Raw genomic sequence first — 17,854 nt, 5'->3', positions numbered from 1 at the left:
TTAATATTCTGAGTCTTATGCTGAGGGATGTGTTTATCATATATGTTCTTCATGGCTATATGGTGTATTTTTTAAAATTTTATTTAAAATTTTAAATTGACTAGAGAGAGGGGATGGGGAGGGAGAAAGAGAGAGAGAGAGAGAGACATCAATTTATTGTTCCACTTACTAATGCATTTATTGGTTGATTCTTGTATGTGCCCTAACTGGGGATTGAGCCTGCAATCTTGGCATATCGGGACAACGTTCCAACCAACTGAGCTACCTGGCCAGGGCTATTTAAAATTTTTTTTGGCCTGGCCGGTGTGGCTTTGTTGTTGAACGTCAACCCATGCACCAAGAGGTTGTTGGTTCTATTCCCAGTCAGGGCACTTGCCCAGTTGTGGGCCAAATCCCCTGTGGGGGGTATGCAGAAGTCAGCCAGTCGATGTTCTCTCTCATCAGTGCTTCTCTCTCTCCTCTCCTCTCCCTTCCTGTCTCTCTAAAATCAGTAAAGAAAAAAAAAATTTTTTTGTATGATATATTTTTTTTTATCCTCAACCGAGGACATTTTTTGTTCAGGTAGAGCGGGAGGGAGAGAGAGAGAGAGAGAAACATCGATGTGAAAGGGACACATCGAGTGGCTGCCACCCACATGATCAACCAGGGCCGGGGACAAACTGCAACCGAGGTACGTGCCCTTAGCGGGAACCGAACCCGGGTCTCTCGGGACCACAGGCTGACACTCTAACCGCTGAGCCAAACCGGCCAAGGCTGTATGATATTATTTTTGTTATGATTTTTTTCCCGTAAAACATGGGAATCAAAGCCAACATCTAGATTCTATAGAGTATGTGATTTGAGAATTGTTGGCTGGGCTTAGATTCAGACTGAGAATCTCTTTCCTATAAAAATTAATTTGATCTCCCATTTTACATGTAGAAATGGGAGCACATTATCAATAACAGCCTAAGGTAATAGATTTTTTTTTTAAATTTTTTTTCTTTGTTGCTTTTAGGGAGAGAGGAAGGGAAAGGAAGAGAGAGAGAGGAACATCGATGAGCGAGAACATCGACTGGCTGCCTCCTGCATGCCTCCCACTGGGGATCTGGCCCACAACCTGGGCATGTGCCCTGACCGGGAATCGAACTGGTGACCTCTTGGTGCATGGGTTGATGCTCAACCACTGAGCAATACTGCCCGGGCGGTAATAGATTCTTAATGACTAGTTTAGAATGTGCTAGTTTAAAATATTTAGATGAAGGTGCATATAACATAAATGTGTATTTGATTTGTGGTTCCTGGAGAAATAGAAGCCCAGAAGATAGGCAAATGAACATTAGATTCTGTTGTATAACATAAACATAAAAATACTCATTAAATGCAATGTTAACTTCCAGTTGTTTTTTTTTTAATCCTCACCTGAGGACATTTTTCCATTTTTTGTTCAAATAGAGGGCGAAGGGGAGAGAGAGAAAGAGGAACATCAATGTGAAAGGGATACATCGAGTGGCTGCCTCCTGCACAACCCCAACCAGGGCCAGGGACAAACTGCAACCGAGGTACGGCGCTGAACCCGGGTCTCTCTGGATCGCAGGCTGATGCTCTAACCGCTGAGTCAAACCAGCCAGGGCTAACTTCCCAGTTTAAATGCTTCACTTAGGAAGTACCAGTGTTAAGGTGCTCAGAGCAGCATTAACTCATTCAATCTGACACTTAGGGTCTGCATTAAGGTATCTTGTAAGAGATCTCTTATCTCTTACCAAAATCATGGTTTGAGGTCCCTGGATCATTGACACACGAAGCTAAGCTGGGTGGGGTGGTATTGCCATTGATGCCTTTAATGCAATATTTATTAGGTTTATGTTAGTTGCTTATGTTATGGGAGCATTTACTTGTTTACTTTCCTACTACTGAAGATATCTTAAAACATATTTTGGGCTTTTTTGAATTGGCAACAGCTGTTAACCTCAGGATAAAAGAGAGGGGGGCCAACTCTTGAATATTTACCATGTGCTGGGAATTTATATTTGTTCTTCTATGTACTGTTCATTGCAGACCTATTAAGTGGATGGTGGTATCTCTTGTAAAGGACAAGAAAAAGTGAAACTTTTTTTGCCAAAGGTTATATTAACGGTGAATGGCAAGGCTGAGATGGAAAAGACAGTCTTCTGTTTCAAGCTGGCGCTTTTTCACATTATGTTCTTTGGAGATGCTAAAGGGGTGGCTGTGAGATTAAAGAAGAGCTTTGGTCTTACCACTCTGCTTAAACCATGGCAGCTCAACTTAGATCTGTTTTATGTTTTAGTGTTTTCACATCAGATTTCATTTGGAAAAAGGGTTTTGCTTCTTGAAGAGGGGGGGAAAAAAGCAAGAATGAAAGCCTGGAAGACCACTGAGGGATCATGTAAGAAAGTTTCTTAAAGCATCCTGAAGATTGAAAAGTTGATTAAATTATATAACTTTCAATCAAGACATTGTATCAGCGTTTGAAGTGACTTGATGTCACAGCCACATGTGCAGTGCAGTTATTCTGTCCTTAGGGAGCATAGAATAGTGGGAAAAGAGCATGGGCTCTGGAGTTGGATTTCTAGCACCGACCCTGAGTAGCTGTGGGATTTGGGGACACTTATTTAAACCTGGTGTGCACAAATACACAACGAGGTGATAACACCTATTCTTGAAGAGTGGTAAGATTCAGAGATAACATGTAGCCTTGGTCGATTTGGCTCAGCGGTAGAACTTCGGCCCACGGACCAAAGAGTCACAGGTTCAATTTCGGTCAAGGGCACGTACCTCGATTGCGGTTCGTCCTGGCCCTGTTTGGGGTCGTGTGGGAGGCAACCAGTCAATGTGTCCCTCTCACATGAATGTTGCTCTCCTCTCTCTCCATTTCTCTCTTTCTCTCCCTCCCATCCTATTTGAAGATAAATAGAAAAATATCCTCAGGTGAGGATTTAAAAAAAAAAGGAAATAACAGTCCGGTTGGTGTGGCTCAGTGGTTGAGCGTCGATCCATGCACCAAGAGGTCGCCGGATTGATACCTTCAGAACACATGCACAGGTTGTGGGCCCAATCCCCAGTGGGGGGCATGTAGGAGGCGGCCGGTCGATGTTCTCTCTCATCTGTGTTTCCATCTCTCTCTCTCCCTTCCCTTCTTCTCTAAAATCAATAAAGAAAAAAATTTTTTTACAAGAAGAAAGAACATGTAAAGTGCCTGGCTCGTAATAGATATCCCCAAATACTAGCTATTGCTAAGATGATGATGGCAATTTTTTGTGTATTAACATTTCCCTCCCTATCTAGGGAGGGATCCTAGAATAACTTTGAAGAACTTCTGCCATATCAAGGATAGGCAGTCCTTTATCTTTTTAAAAAATATACGTTTTTACTGATTTTTTAGAGAGAGGGGAAGAGAGACAGAAACATCAATGTGAGGGAGAAACATGAATCGGCTGCCTCCTGCACACACTCTCACTGGGAATCTAACCTGTAACCTGCGCATGTGCCCTGACCGGGAATTGAACTGGGACTTCTCAGTCCATGGGATGATGGTCAATCCACTGAGCCACACTGGCTGAGATAGTCCTTTACCTTCTGTGTACTCATGATGGGTGCTTAGCATGTTTATATGTTTATTTTTAATGAAGTTACTATTTAACTGCACTTATTTAAAAAAAAATTTTTTTCTTTATTTTTAGATAGAGAGGAAAGAAAAGGGAGAGAGAGAAATAGAAACATCGATGAGAGAGAACATTGATTGGCCACCTCCTGCATGCCCCTCACTGGGAATTTGGCCCACAACCTGGGCATGTGTCCTGACTGGGAATTGAACCAGCCACCTCTTGGTGCATGGGTTGATGCTCAGCCACTGAACCACACCAGCTGGGCTGTACTTTAAAGTTGGTCTTTAAATTGCACACAATTATTTACTCATGGATGTATCTATCTTTGATGAAATGAGAAAACTTGAATTTTACTAAGTTAATTTTCATTGGACTTGAAAGAAGCAGTTGTGGAAAGGAACCTGATACAGTGAGTTGAAAAACTTGGACTTTTGTCTCATAGCTGCCCTTAAGTAAGTCTTGTAACAGTGGACAGGCCAATTTAACGTTTTACGATCTTATGGTCAAATGATGTCTAAGTCACTTTTAATTCTGTACATCCATGATTTTGACCAAAAATGTTAAAGATACTTTACCTTCATTGCCAAAGTGTCAAAAAAATTACATTATTGTTGGAGAAGGAGCTGGTAAGCTTCTGTTCATACTTATTGAGCATGTCTCAGGCAGTGTTTTGTATAGAGGGACATTGTAGACCTTTTGCCCAGGGATCAAGAAAAGAAATATATGACTTGTAGACTATCAGAGCAGAATTGAAACTAAGAACAATTGTAAGGAAGCTTAGGTGAGAGATTATCATTTGCTTTTGGGAGGATAGTTGAATTCTTCAAACTCTTAGCACTTTGTACTTTCTTGAGGGTAACACTTGCCACATTTCAGTATGGTAGTTAGAATTACAGTGTATTGTATCCCCACTAGAATAAAAGTTCTTTGAGGTTGGAGGCCTTTTCTGTTTTTGTTTTGTTAAATTTTACTTGTTTGTTATTTCAGTTCTTTGTCCCTGTCATCTACAATAGGGTTGGTTTGGCACAGAGTATAGTTTCCCTCAAAGTATGCTAAATGGGAAGAAAAAAAAAAAAAAAAGAATCAAAATCAGCAGACATATTTAGAAAATGGCTTCTACCTAAATACACTTGTTAAATTTATTGAATCTCTTTTGTTGGCATGCAATAATATAGAAAAACCTGATAAAGTGGAAAAATCACTAGTTTTATAGCTTTGAACGCTAACGTTACCACTTACTGGCTGTCTGATCATGGGCAAGTAATTTCACATTGAGCCAGGTTTGTTTGTAAAATGGATGTAGGGTTGGAGGGGGCTTTAGAGATAGAGTATGTAAGACTTTAGCACTTCATAGTGGTAGTAGCCATTAGTAAAAATGGATGTTTTAAAAATTATCACATATATTTTGCAATTCTGCTTGAAGGAGGGATATATTTTCACAGTAGTTTGTTTGCTGAGGCTTGAGTACGTGTTAACATTATCTCTTCTTGCAATTTTCTACTGAAAAGAAATCATTTAGCATTTATTCCTCTGTGGACCCACAGGAGAGTTCCATGGAGGAGTCATAGAGGGTGATGGGATCCTAGAATAGCTGCTGAAGACCTTTTTTTTTTATCCTCACCCGAGGATATTTTTCCATTTTTTGTACAGATAGAGTGGGAGGGAGAGAGAGGAAGGGAGAGAGAGAGAGAAACATCGACGTGAAGGGACACATCGAGTGGCTGCCACCCGCACGACCGACCAGGGCCGGGGACAAACTGCAACCGAAGTACGTGCCCTTAGCGGGAACCGAACCCGGGTCTCTCTGGACCGCAGGTCGACGCTCTAACCGCTGAGCCAAACTGGCCAGGGCTGAAGACCTTGTTTTTTACAGATCTCTTTAGAATGTTACTTCTCTAGTACACAGTTTGACTGAATGCCTCTGACTCAGCTATTGTGCATTAGAATGGTAAACATTTATGAGATTTGCCTCAGTCAGAAAATATTCTATGCCTCTCATCCTGCTTGGTGCTATTTTACTTTATTTTATTTTATTTGTTTAGCTCTCTATGATATAATGATAGTAAGTGAAGAATGTAGGCTGCAGGGTAAATATGTAATATATATGATCCAATTATGATATAGGAAATAACTTGCATGCATGTGTGTTTGTATGAGCAGTGAGTTTACATGTTTATCTCAAGAGGGTAAAAATAGGAGAGCTTGAGAGGAAGATTGACCACAGACTATTTTACTTGTTATAAGGAGCATATGTTACCTATTGTTTAAAAATTAAAGTTTTGATTCTGAGATAATTGTAGATTTACATGCAGTTGCCAAGAAGTAATAGTGAGAGAGATCCTTTGTGTCCTTTAACCAGTTTCCCCAGTGGTAACATTTTACAGATCTGCAGTACACTTCTACAACTAGGGTATTGCCATTGATACAGTCAAGATACAAGTCAAGATACAGAACATCACCACAGACTGTTCTCCTGGTGCCCTCTTATAGCCACTCTCACTCCCAAATCGCAACGATCTTACAGTGCAATGGATCAAGTTGCAATAAAGCTTTGTGCAGAGAATCAAGGGAAAATACCCACTGTGGAAGGTGGCCTATCTCCCCCTACCCCAGCCCTATGTGTAATACCTGGTAGTCACTAATCTGTCTCCCTTTGTTATTTCAAGAATGTTATGTAAATAGAATCATATAATATGTAACTTTTTGGATTGGCCCTTTTCACTTAGCAAAATTCCCAGGAGATTCATCCAAGTTGTTTAGCACTGCAAATGAGTAGCAAATGTTCAAAGAACATTAGAAGTGTTGCTTTAAAAATGTGTTATAGTCTGCCACTTGACTTTGTCAGTTGGTGGATAATTGGATAAATATTGGGATTTTTCTGCCATTTATTTACAGGGCTTTAAGATTGCTGTTATTCTTGAGGTAAGGATACTTTCTTTGAATGCTGTTTCACATTTAGTCCTATGTGCAATTATTTAAAAATAGGTAGTAATGTTGGGTTATATTTATTGTATTATTTATATGAAAATATTTTAAAGTTTCTCCTGGGTTATTCATATTTTCTCAGGCTCACATTAAAAAAAAATAGGAAGTGATTCTAAACTCTTGGTTTTCTCTCTTTAATCTGCTCCCCCCAAAAACATTGCTTTCCATATGTTCTTCCTATCATTTATCAGTACTTGAAAGTGTCATCAGTTTTTAGTTACATAAATCACATAAGTTTCTTGAGGGCAGGAATGTTCTTATTTTTTTTAATCTTCACCAGAGGGTATTTTTATTGATTTTAGAGAGAGAAGAAGGGAGAGACAAACATTGATGTGAGAGAGAAACATTGATCAGTTGCCTCCAAATTCTCACCCTGTCTGGGTATCAAACCGGTAACTCAGGTATGTGCCCTGATCAGGAATTGAACCCACAACCTTTTTGATGTATGGGATGATGCTCCAACCAACCGAGCCACCCAGCCAGGGCAGCACAGGGCAGGAATGTTCTTGTTCACTCTGGTATCCTCAGTGCCTAGAATAGTACTGAATACATAGTAGATGTTCAATAAACACTTGGCTGTGTATCATTGATTGCTATTGCATCCCATCACCCCAAGGGTTTTTTATTTGGAAAGTTGGGCAAATGGAATCCAGCTCTGGTCAGAGCTTAAAATGACTAGGATCTTAAATCCAGTGTCTTATTTTGATTGGCTGAGAAAATGTGATTGGCAAGGTGGAGGGGCGTCTGGGCCTTTTAGCATAAAAGCTCTGCACTTAATAATTTGACTTCTTTTCCTGAAGCCTTGAGGGAAATTTTTCCTTTCCTTATTCTAGTCAGCCAAGAACCTGACCTGGGCTGACTCTAACATTGGAGAACACTGAACACAGTATCTGCTGAGCCAAAGACTGAGAATCAAGCTCTGATAGTATATGAAGGAAAAGCCTGAATTCAAATCCTGCTTTGGCGACTGACTCATCTTACGAACCTACATGAATTTCTTAGCCTCTTCCAGGTGTTATTTTTATTTGCCTGGTGAGTAATCTCATCTGTCTTGGGGCTTGTGAGGATTCCTGGGTTAATGTTCTTAAAGCTTTTTACAATGCTGTTGCTGTGGCTCCCATGGTTTCCAAGAACTGTAGGGAGCAATGTGGTGCCCCAGGGAGGAATAGAGTTGGACTCTTTCCCCCAAGACTGTAGAAAACAGGAAGATGTGATCCTTTGTGATTTGGCTCTCCCTTAGCCTCCTAATAGGGTTGGTGGATGAAAGGTATGTTGTTGCAAAAGTCATTAGGCCTGTTTGCCTGAGGCAGCTGGGGTCATTTCCCATTTCTGGGGTTAAGCTGTTTTTGCCTCTGAAATTTCTTTCATCAAAAGCTACCTTTTCTCAAATGAAATTTTTTCCAAAAGCCACCTTTTTTCTTTGCTTGCTAATAGAAAATCCCTTGCCAGTTTTGTGCACTTAAGAGTGGCCTTCCTGGTCTTGATTTTGTTTGATAGCTTGAGACTCAAAACTTGAGCTTCATTTTCCTCTGGGTTCAGTGGTTTCCTTTTTGTTCTTCCTTGATTTTCCAGGGGTTCTTGTGTTCTCGGCACTGTTTTCTTCAGAATAGTTTGCAGATAAAAGTCATTTCTTTTTTCTTCATTCTTCTGAGGTAAGTGGGAGTAAGGAAGAGTGTCTGTCTGAAATTTAGGACTTATAGCTTTCTATTTGTAGTTTTAACCATTCTTTGAGCACAAACTTTCCTGTGTTCTGGACATTAGGTTACATCACCGTAAGTTACTTTAGAAAGCCCTAATAAGAAAAACCTGTAACAGAAAAGTTGGTGCTTTTTCCTCCCCTTTATTATAATAACAGTAATTAGAATTTATTTAGTTTTGTATCCTCAAAGCATTTTGTTAGCCTATTTGTGATATACTGTGTAGAGTTTTGCCTTATTGAGTTTATATATAAAAAATGTTGGGGGTTGTAGTGGGTATGAGAACAAAAAAGAGGTTACATTGCTTACTCATCTTTTGGTAAATTTGGGTTTATAGTCTGTGTACCAGGTACTTGACTCATTATTAACTCTTAGCCTGACTTTCTAGATGGAGAGACCACTTGTAATTTAGATTATTTGTGGTTCTGAACATAAATGCAGTAGAGGGTGCAGGTTCTGTCTTGTAAGCATTTTGTTTCTGGGTTTTGATTTCTTATAAAGGGACTGTGTATAATATTGGTTTGTATTGGTTTTGATTCTGTCAAATTATTTGCTTTCAGTTTGTCAGGTACTTTCTGATTCTGTTTTATGGCCACTGTAGTTTCCTTTGCACTCTCTCAGAACTGTAGGTGCCACACATCTTTGTGCTGACTTCCATTTATTTATTTTATTTTATTTTTTTAAATATGTTTTTATTGGTTTTTTAGAGAAAGAGGAAGGGAGAGAGAGATAGAAACTTTGATGTGAGAGAGAAACATTGATCGGCCACCTCCTGCACGCCCCCCCCCCCCCACCAGGGATCGAGCCCCAAACTGGGGCATGTGCCCTGATGAAGAATCGAACTGGCACCTCTCAGTCCATGGGACAATGCCCAGTCCTGTGAGCCTTGAAATTTTTGTATTCTGTTTCTTCTAAGATAGTACAAGGACTTTATTCTTTTAAGATAGAAAGAAGGTGTTACTACTTTTAATTCATACATGGAAGAAGACTTGAAATTCAGGAAGAGTGATTTGTCCAAGATTATATAGCAACTCAGGTATAAAATATCAGTTATTGGAACTAATTACTTATTTGTCTTATCTTTACCCATTAAATCACATCACATTTATATCTGGTATTTTAAAATGTAACCTCCTATATTTCCATCCCTACCTTCAAAGTATACCCACTGCCTCTGTACTTTGTTCTAAATATACTGTGTTTCGCCCTGGCTGGTTTGGCTCAGTGGTTAGCGCATCGGCCCGCGGACCAGAGAGTTCTGGGTTCGGTTCCCGCTAAGGGCACATACCTCAGTTGCAGATTGTCCCTGGCCCCGGTTGGGGGTGTGTGGGTGGCAGCCACTCGATGTGTCTCTCTCCCATTGATGTTTCTCTCTCTCTTCCTCCCTCTCTCCCTCCCACTCTATCTGAAGATAAATGCAGAAATGTCCTTGGGTGAGGATAAAAAAAAAAAATGAATGAATGAATGAATAAATAAATAAATAAGCTGTGTTTCAGTCCTGGCCAGGTAGCTCAGTTGGTTAGAGCACTGTCCTGATACGCCAAGGTTGTGAGTTCGATCCCTGGTCAGGGCACATACAAGAATCAACCAATGAATGCATAAGTAAGTGGAACAACAAATCTTTCTCTCTCAAATCAATAAATAAATATGCTGTGTTTCCAATATGAGGATAAAAAAAGTGTTGCTGTCATTTCTGAGGTACATGTTTGTTTGTTTTTTCAGTAGTTGTGGGGATGAATTTGTCCTGTGCATACTCTGTTGCCTGGCCTTCACATAATTAATGACCTGTGTATAATGATATGACTAGTTGAGATCAGGTTGACAGTGGCACAGCTTTTTTGTTGTAGGACTTCTCAGTCCATGGGATGATGCTCAATCCACAGAGCCACACCAGACAATGCTCAATCCACAGAGCCACACCAGACAGACATGACCCCCCCCCCCCATCTAGATGTTTATGAGAGTTTGAGTTTTTCTGATAACTGGATGTAAGTACATACACATATTCATTCTTGTTTTTCTCTGTATTTCACTAATTTTTAATTGAATTTATTGGGTGACATTAGTTAATAAAATTATATAGGTTACAGGTGTATAGTTCTATAACACATCATCTGCATATTGTATTGTGTGTTCATCATCCTATGTCAAGTCTCCTTCCATCACCATTTATCCACCCTTTACCCTCAGCACATGGTTCCTGGTGGCTGCCCCTTCAACTCTCTTCCCAGAGTCACAAACCCCAGTCTCTCCTCATAGAACTCTAGCCCGCTTTGCCCTCTCTCTAGCCCGCCAGAGCCTAGGATGAGTGGCTGTGAACTAGATTTTGTGCAGTTTTGTGCTTTGGCCCTTGAAGAGGTCACCTATATATCTAGCAGACTCCTGTCTCTCCCTGGCAGACAGATCTGATTTTCACAGCCAGATGTTATGTGGGCACCTCTTCCTGGCTCTGGTGCTCTGGGCTGGAGAGCCCGACTTGGGGTTGAGAACCCACTCTTCTCAGGGGAAACTGAGATATCCCTCCAGAATCTCAGCTGTTGCCTGTGGGAGTGGGGCCAGCCCTTTTCATGTCTCTGCCTTTCCTATCAGTCTTGATGTGGCTTCTTCTGTAAATCCTTGGTTATAACACTTCTCTTCAGCTACTCTTTAGTTGATTATTCAGATTGATTGCTCTGTGTTTTAGTTTGGCTGAGAGGAAGTGAGTGTAGCTTTCACTCACTCCAATGTCATCTTGGATCTGACTCACATATTCTTTCTATTTATTCTATTCTGTGCTAGGCATTGTTCTAGATATGGGGATTCTGACAAACATGATTTTTGCCCTCACAGAGTTTATAGTCCAGTGAGGATGAAAGAGTCCTAAGAAGGAATTAACATTGCTTATTAGGTAGGTCATATTTTAGCTACCTATCACTGTGCAAAAACTACCTGTAATGTGTGGTGTTTTTTTTTTTCCAGTACCACAAGCATTTCTTCAATTCTCAGCATATACTGGGTGTTATACAGTTTAACTTCATCCTGACACAATCTACACTTGGAGATAGCATGAGATTCCCACAGGTTTAAGGGCTCAGTCCCACAAAACTACGACCCCCCCCCCCACACACACACACACCATGTCCCCATTGCCAGTTGAAAGTTCAAGTTGTCACCTGTGCTTCTGATTGGTGATAGACAGGAGGGTCCCATGACCCTCTAGGTTTGATTAATTTGATAGACCAGCGTACAGAACTTAAGTTTTTCTTAAGTATTTATAAAGTATACTGATTAACAGCCAAATGAAGAGGTACACAGGGCAAGATCCAGAAGGGTCCCAAGTGCAGGAGTTTCTGTTCTCATGAAACTGATGTGCATCACTCTCCTGGCATCAGGATATGTTCACCAACCTGGAAACTCATCAAGTCTTGTTGTTCAATAATTTTTCAGAGCTTAATGTATAGACCCCCTCCCCCCCTCTTCCCCTTCCCAGAGGTCAGTGGATGGAGCTGAGAGTTCAATCTTCTAATCTCTTATTCCGAGTGAACACTTCCATCCTGAGGCTATCTAGGGGCACCTTATTGACATAAACTCAAAGGGGAATTCTTATGAGTCACTCTTTTGTCCAGTGGCTGGACTGAGTTAAAGGGTTCAATAGGGTTTCAACTCATTGTTCTGACACCTTGATAGTCTTCCATGTAGCCTCTGTATCTCCAAGGGTGTTTTATCATCCAGGGCCGCTCTACCTGGTTGATTTCTCTTGTAGGACATCTTGAATTTCTTTTAATTATTAAATCCTCATCTGAGGATATTTTCCTACACTTGGAGATAGCACTTATCTTCAGGTAGAGTGGGAGGGAAGGAAGGAGGGAGGGAGGGAGAGAGAGAGAGAGAGCAAGAGGAAGAAACATTGACGTGAGAGACACATCGATTGGTTGCCTCCCACACGACCTTGACTGGGGCCGGGGACTGAACCACAACTGAAATATGTGTCCTTGACCGGAATTGAACCCACAACTCTTTGGTCCATGGGCCGATGCTGTAACCGCTGAACCGAACCAGCCAGGGCAACATTTTGAATTTCTTTACAGCTTGGTGGTTGGCTTCCAAGGAGAAAGTGGAAGCTGCCAGGCCTGGAACTGGCACATCATTGCTTCTGCTACATTCAATTGTCAGAACAAGTCATAAGGTCAGCCCAGATTCAAGGGAAGAGAAATATGTTCTCATCTCTTGATGGGTTGAGCAGCATGGATGTAGGGTAGAAAGGAATTGATGGCTACTGTCTTTGGAGAGAATTTATCACAGGCAGGTAAACTAAGTTAGTTATAGAGAATCCTGATTTGGGACCAACTCTAGCAGTGAAGGGAGGTCGCTAGCACTTGTGTCTGCCATGTGGATGGGAAAGGATCAGCATGAGACTATATATGTGAAGACTCCTCTTTTTCTTTTCTCAGGTGTGTCGATGAAAAAGGGGCCACATAGTAAACCTGACAAGCTCAGGGAAGGCCAGCATGGCAGGCCCTACAAACTCAGAGACCAAAAGTAACCACATAGGATGGTCTGAACATACAAATTTCTAACTAAAAGTGTATCATGGTGGGTAGTCGCATCCTAGGCCCGTAGCTTACTAGACAAAGGTCAGTCTTGACCTTAAGTGAGCCTGTCTGTTGTCTTTGTGCATCTAAGTTAACATACGTTTGGAATGTCAGAGTAATTTCCATTTCCAGACCCCATCAGGGCACACCCACCAAACCAGAGCACAAGACCAGAACCCCTTACTATATCTTGATCCTCGAATACCATCTCTGTGTGCTGTAAATGTTAACTATCCTGTACCCACCAATGTAAAAGAAATAATGTGTCTTACCATTTTACTCTTTATCCAATCTCTTCTAGCTTTGCTTTTTTCTTCTTAATCTATGATAGATGAGTTTCACATCACTACCCCCTTATGTCTTCCTTTTATTCTAATGTATAAAATAAGCTGCAGAACTACCATTCTCCAGAGCGTTTTTCTTAATTCATTGAGATTTTGCTTCCTGGCAGTTGTCAGTTTGGCTCAAATAAATCATAAAACTTCTCTACAGATTTGGACTCTTTTTTACATTGACAGGTGTGTTTAGGTCATATTTTCATGTTTGACAAAAGGGTATGCACAGGTTTGACAGAGTATTCACGATCACATTCTCTGTTTGTTTGTTTTTATCCTCACCCGAGGACATTTTTCCATTTTTTGTTCAGATAGAGTGGGAGAGAGAGAGAGAGAAACATCGATGTGAAAGGGACACATCGAATGGCTGCCTCCTGCATGACCCAGCCAGGGCTGGGGACAAACTGCAACCGAGGTATGTGCCCTTGGTGGGCACCCAACCTGGGTGTCTCTGGACTGCAGGCTGATGCTCTAACCGCTGAGCCAAACTGGCCAGGGCTCTGTTGACTTTTTAAAGATTTATATTCCATCCTAGTTGCCAGACATAAGTAAATTTACTGTGGAATCTATCTCTATTTCCTGATAGGTAGTTTTTCTTACTTTTCTTTTTTTTTAATGCTTACCTGAGGATATTTTTCTATTTATCCTTAGAGTGGGAGGGAGGAGAGAGTGAGAGTGAGAGAGAGAGAGAGATGTGAGAGAGACACATCGATTGATTGCCTCCTGCGTGACTCTGACTAGGGCTGGGGATGAACCACAGCAGAGGTATATGCCCTTGGCCAGAATGAAACCTGCAACTCTTTGGTCTGCAGGCGATGCTCTAACCGCTGAGCCAAACTGGCCAGGGCTTTCTTACTTTTATGAAATTGGTAGTTTTGTAGGATACATACATAGTAGTTGAATTTTATGATCTAGTTTCAATTGGTACTTTATCAAATTTAGAACGATTTTTGGTCAAAGGTTTTAAAGTCCCTTTTACTTTAAAGAATATATAAATGAATTTCTGTAAAGGAAAGAGTGAGAATGTTTTTCATTTTTTTCTCAGTATCATTCTCTTTTTTTAAAATTCTCACCCGAGGACAGTTTTCCATTTTTTGTTCAGATAGAGTGGGAGGGAGAGAGAGAGAGAAACATCCATGTGAAAGGGACACAGCGAGTGGTTGCCACCCGCATGACCCAACCAGGGCCGGGGACAAACTGCAACCGAGGTACGTGCCCTTAGCGGGAACCGAACCCTGGTCTCTGCACCGCAGGCCGATGCTCTAATCGCTGAGCCAAACTGGCCCGGGCTCAGCATCATTCTTTAATGATTTCCCCTTTGAGGAAATGAATATTAAAAATGTAAAGCAAGCCCGGATGGTGTGGCTCAGTGGTTGAGCATTGACTCATGCACCAAGAGGTACCAGCTCAATTCCCAGTCAGGTCACATGCCCAGGTTGTGGGACAAATCCCCAGCAACGGGCATGTAGGAGGCGGCCAGTCGATATTCTCTCTCATTGATGTTTCCATCTCTCTCTCTCCCTCTCCCCTCTTCTCTCTCTCTAAAAAAAGAAAGAAAGAAATCTGCAACTCTTAGGAATTTGTGGCATCTTAGGTCGGTCTCGGGTTTTATTGTTTGGTGAGGGAAACCATAGTGAACCCCAAAGAGGATTGAATACTAATGACAACAATAATTAATGGCTCCACTACTCTTTTGTTTTTCTTTATTGATTTTAGAGAGAGAAGAAGGGAGAGGGAGAGAGAGATAGAAACAATGATGAGAGAGAATGTCAACTGGCTACCTCCTACATGCCCCCCACTGGGGATTGGGCTCCCAACCTGGGCATGTGCCCTGACCGGGAATTGAACCAGCGACCTCTTGGTGCATGGGTTAATGCTCAACCACTGAGCCACACCGGCAGGGTTCCACTATTTTTATTGGAGCCTCACAACAGTTTGATGAAGCAGATATTGTGATTCCTGTTTTTTTGTTTTGTTTTTTAATTCTCACCCAAGGATATTTTTTTCCTTTTATCTTCAGATAGAATGGGAAGGAGGGATGGAGAGAGAGAATGAAACATCGATGTGAGAGAGACACATCAACTAACTGCCTCATGCATGACCCCAACCATGACCAGGGACCAAACTGCAACCGAGGTACATGCCCTTGACTGGAATCAAATCCTCAGCTCTTTGGTTCGTGGGCCAATGCTCTAACCGCTGAGCAAAACCAGCTAGTGTGTGATTCCTTTTTTACACAGGATGAAATGGAGTCTCAAAGAGGTTAAATAACTTGCCAGTCATATAGCTAGAAGGTAGAACAAAATTGCTGGCATAAGATGATCAAATTGCAAGGAGAACCTGTACATTCAACTTTTAGTCCCCACTGGGTTGTGGCATACTCTCTAGGTGATTTTTTTATTAGTACTGTAGTTGTTAAATAAAATTATGTCTCAGTTAAGCAGAGCAAAATCTTTAAAGGTGGTTTATCTTCCTAGCTTTTTAGAATGATCACTTGTGGTCTGGAAGGTGGGGTGGAAAGGGTAAAATCTTGGCATTTGTGTTATGTATATGTATATCCCAGTTGCATCCTTTTGGTTCTAATTGCATGAGGGTTTTAGTGACTGAGAATTGATTCTGGGGACTGTGTAATAAGGTTGTACTTGACACCTTTTGTCTCAGTCTGGTTTAAAGACATATTGGGAAACTTGTTTCTTCCTCCTTTTTAAAAAGGGGAATGAAAAACACACTTGGCTTGCACTTCCTTCTCAGCCTACAGGTCTGTCTGACTTCAGTTTGATTTAGCTCCTTTTGTTCTTTGTAGAGAACCAAGTAAACACTCTACTCAGGTGGCTGTAAGGAGTATATCGGGAGAGAAGTCTCATATCCTTTTAAAGAAACACAAGCAAATATTTTTCTTCAGACAAAAGAAAAACTGCACTTGTTTTAGTCCCTTTGACTTCCTGCCATCACTTAGACTTTCTCTTGTTTGAACTTTCAGTGTGTTTAGGTCCCTGGGAATTGATAGACAAGTTCCTGGGTAATCTTGAGCATTAGTTTTTTAGTTTTCTTGATAACTGGTATTTATAGCAGCTCTTTTCCTTCTGATACCTGTAGGAACTCTAGGTTGCATCACAGTTTTCTAGATCGTACGATGATTGTGACCTATATTTTCTTCTTCCTCTTGAATTACACAAGGTCTGAGGTCAGATTTTCTTCTGAAATTCTCTGTATTAGGTTAAAGAATTATGGCCTCAAAAAGAATTACAGACCCAGTAAAGGGTTAAGGTGAACTAATGGGAACTGTATTTCTTTACTTTTCTGGTTAGTAATTATTCAACTGCGAGGCAGTTTCACTTCCAGACTTTGGGTTTTAAACCATGAGTTGTCAGGATCACCAAGGAGATTATTTCCTTCCATTTAGTTCATCCTTGGTTTATTCAGGAGGTTGGCTTACAGCTTGTTGAGATTTTCAGTGTGTACATATTTATATGCACTAATGAGGGATGAGAGCTATATGGTGAGGGTACAGGCTAGAGTTTGTTCCTTTGTCACTCCTTAGGGAACTGTGTGTGACTAGGAACTTGGGAGTTACCTCTTTCTATAGAATCTTTCTGACTTTTTTTTTTTTTATCCTCACCCGAGGACATTTTTCCATTTTTGTTCAGATAGCGTGGGAAGGAGAGAGAGAGAGAGAAACTTTGATGTGAAAGGGACAAATTGAGTGGCTGCCTCTCGCACAAACCCAACCGGGGCCAGGGACAAACTGCATCTGAGGTACATGCCCTTAGCGGAAACCAAACCCGGGTCTCTCTGGACTGCAGGCTGACGCTCTAACTGCTGAGCCAAACTGGCCAGGGCTCTTTCTGACTTTTTGCATTTTCATATTCTAGGGAAAAACTCTTCAGCACAGATTATACATATTTTTCCTTCTATCTGTATTTGGATGTATCTAGTTGTGTACTTTTTAAAATTGCTGCCTTTCATAAAATGTAAAGAGCCAATTTGTTCGACTTTTTACAATAAGCATTTATAGCTTCTTAAATTTAAAAAGTGGAAAGAACACTACATTTTCTAATTACTAAATTGCCAGTAGTAGCCCGACCATCCAAAGATAACCATGGTTAGTATTTTATATTTCTTTTGAATCATTATCCTCTAAGATTTTTTAAAAATCAAATTGGGATCATACCATGTATATAATTTTGACTTCTGTGGGTTTTTTTTTCCACTTAACATGTATTTTTCATATCATTAAATATTTCAAAAATAAATTTTCAATAGGTAATACATTTCAGAGATAAAAAATGACATAAAACAAGCAAGATGGAAGTCTTGCTTTCATCTCTGTCTCCATTCACTTTGTTCCTTTAGTTCCTAAAAAGGTAGCATTACTATATATATTATTCTGTACTTTGCTTCACCCCCTCACCTCTTAACAATGTATCTTGGAGATCACTTGTTGTCAGTTCCTAGAGAATCTTCCTTACTTAGATTAGTTTTCTAGTTCCTTTAGATGGATACTTGGGTTGTCCCCAGTTTTTGCTGTTACAAACAATAAGAAAGAAGTAGTAATTAAAGGCAAAAAAGTAAGCATTTATCCTGTTTCAGCTATTAAGGGATAGTTCTTTCCAGAGTGCCAGCTAATAAGTGTAGAAATAATGATGACATTAGAAAATCTA

The 17,854-nt window shown here is 40.7% G+C and overlaps 1 protein-coding gene across 19 annotated transcripts in view; it reads left to right on the top strand.

Moving 5' to 3' along the window:
* Positions 1-17,854, top strand: part of AMBRA1 (autophagy and beclin 1 regulator 1) — a 197,095-nt gene that overhangs the window by 15,418 nt on the left and 163,823 nt on the right. For 7 of the 19 annotated variants that reach the window (XM_036259708.1, XM_036259694.1, XM_036259711.1 and 4 more), the window contains exons 2-4: positions 6,501-6,527; positions 7,424-7,622; positions 8,163-8,242. The exons of 2 other annotated variants lie outside the window; for them this stretch is intronic. The gene's annotated coding sequence lies outside the window, so the exon portion shown is untranslated. Of the gene's footprint in view, positions 1-3,797; positions 4,015-6,500; positions 6,528-7,390; positions 7,623-8,162; positions 8,243-9,230; positions 9,324-9,839; positions 9,890-12,366; positions 12,453-15,304; positions 15,330-17,854 lie in introns of those variants that run through there. 10 more of the 19 variants (XM_036259699.1, XM_036259700.1, XM_036259697.1 and 7 more) reach the window with 9 other exon arrangements.

This window comes from Molossus molossus, unplaced genomic scaffold (genome assembly GCF_014108415.1).
Source record: "Molossus molossus isolate mMolMol1 unplaced genomic scaffold, mMolMol1.p scaffold_m16_p_13, whole genome shotgun sequence".
NCBI classification, from domain to species: Eukaryota; Metazoa; Chordata; class Mammalia; order Chiroptera; family Molossidae; genus Molossus; species Molossus molossus.
This window is presented reverse-complemented; position numbering and strand designations above follow the sequence as displayed.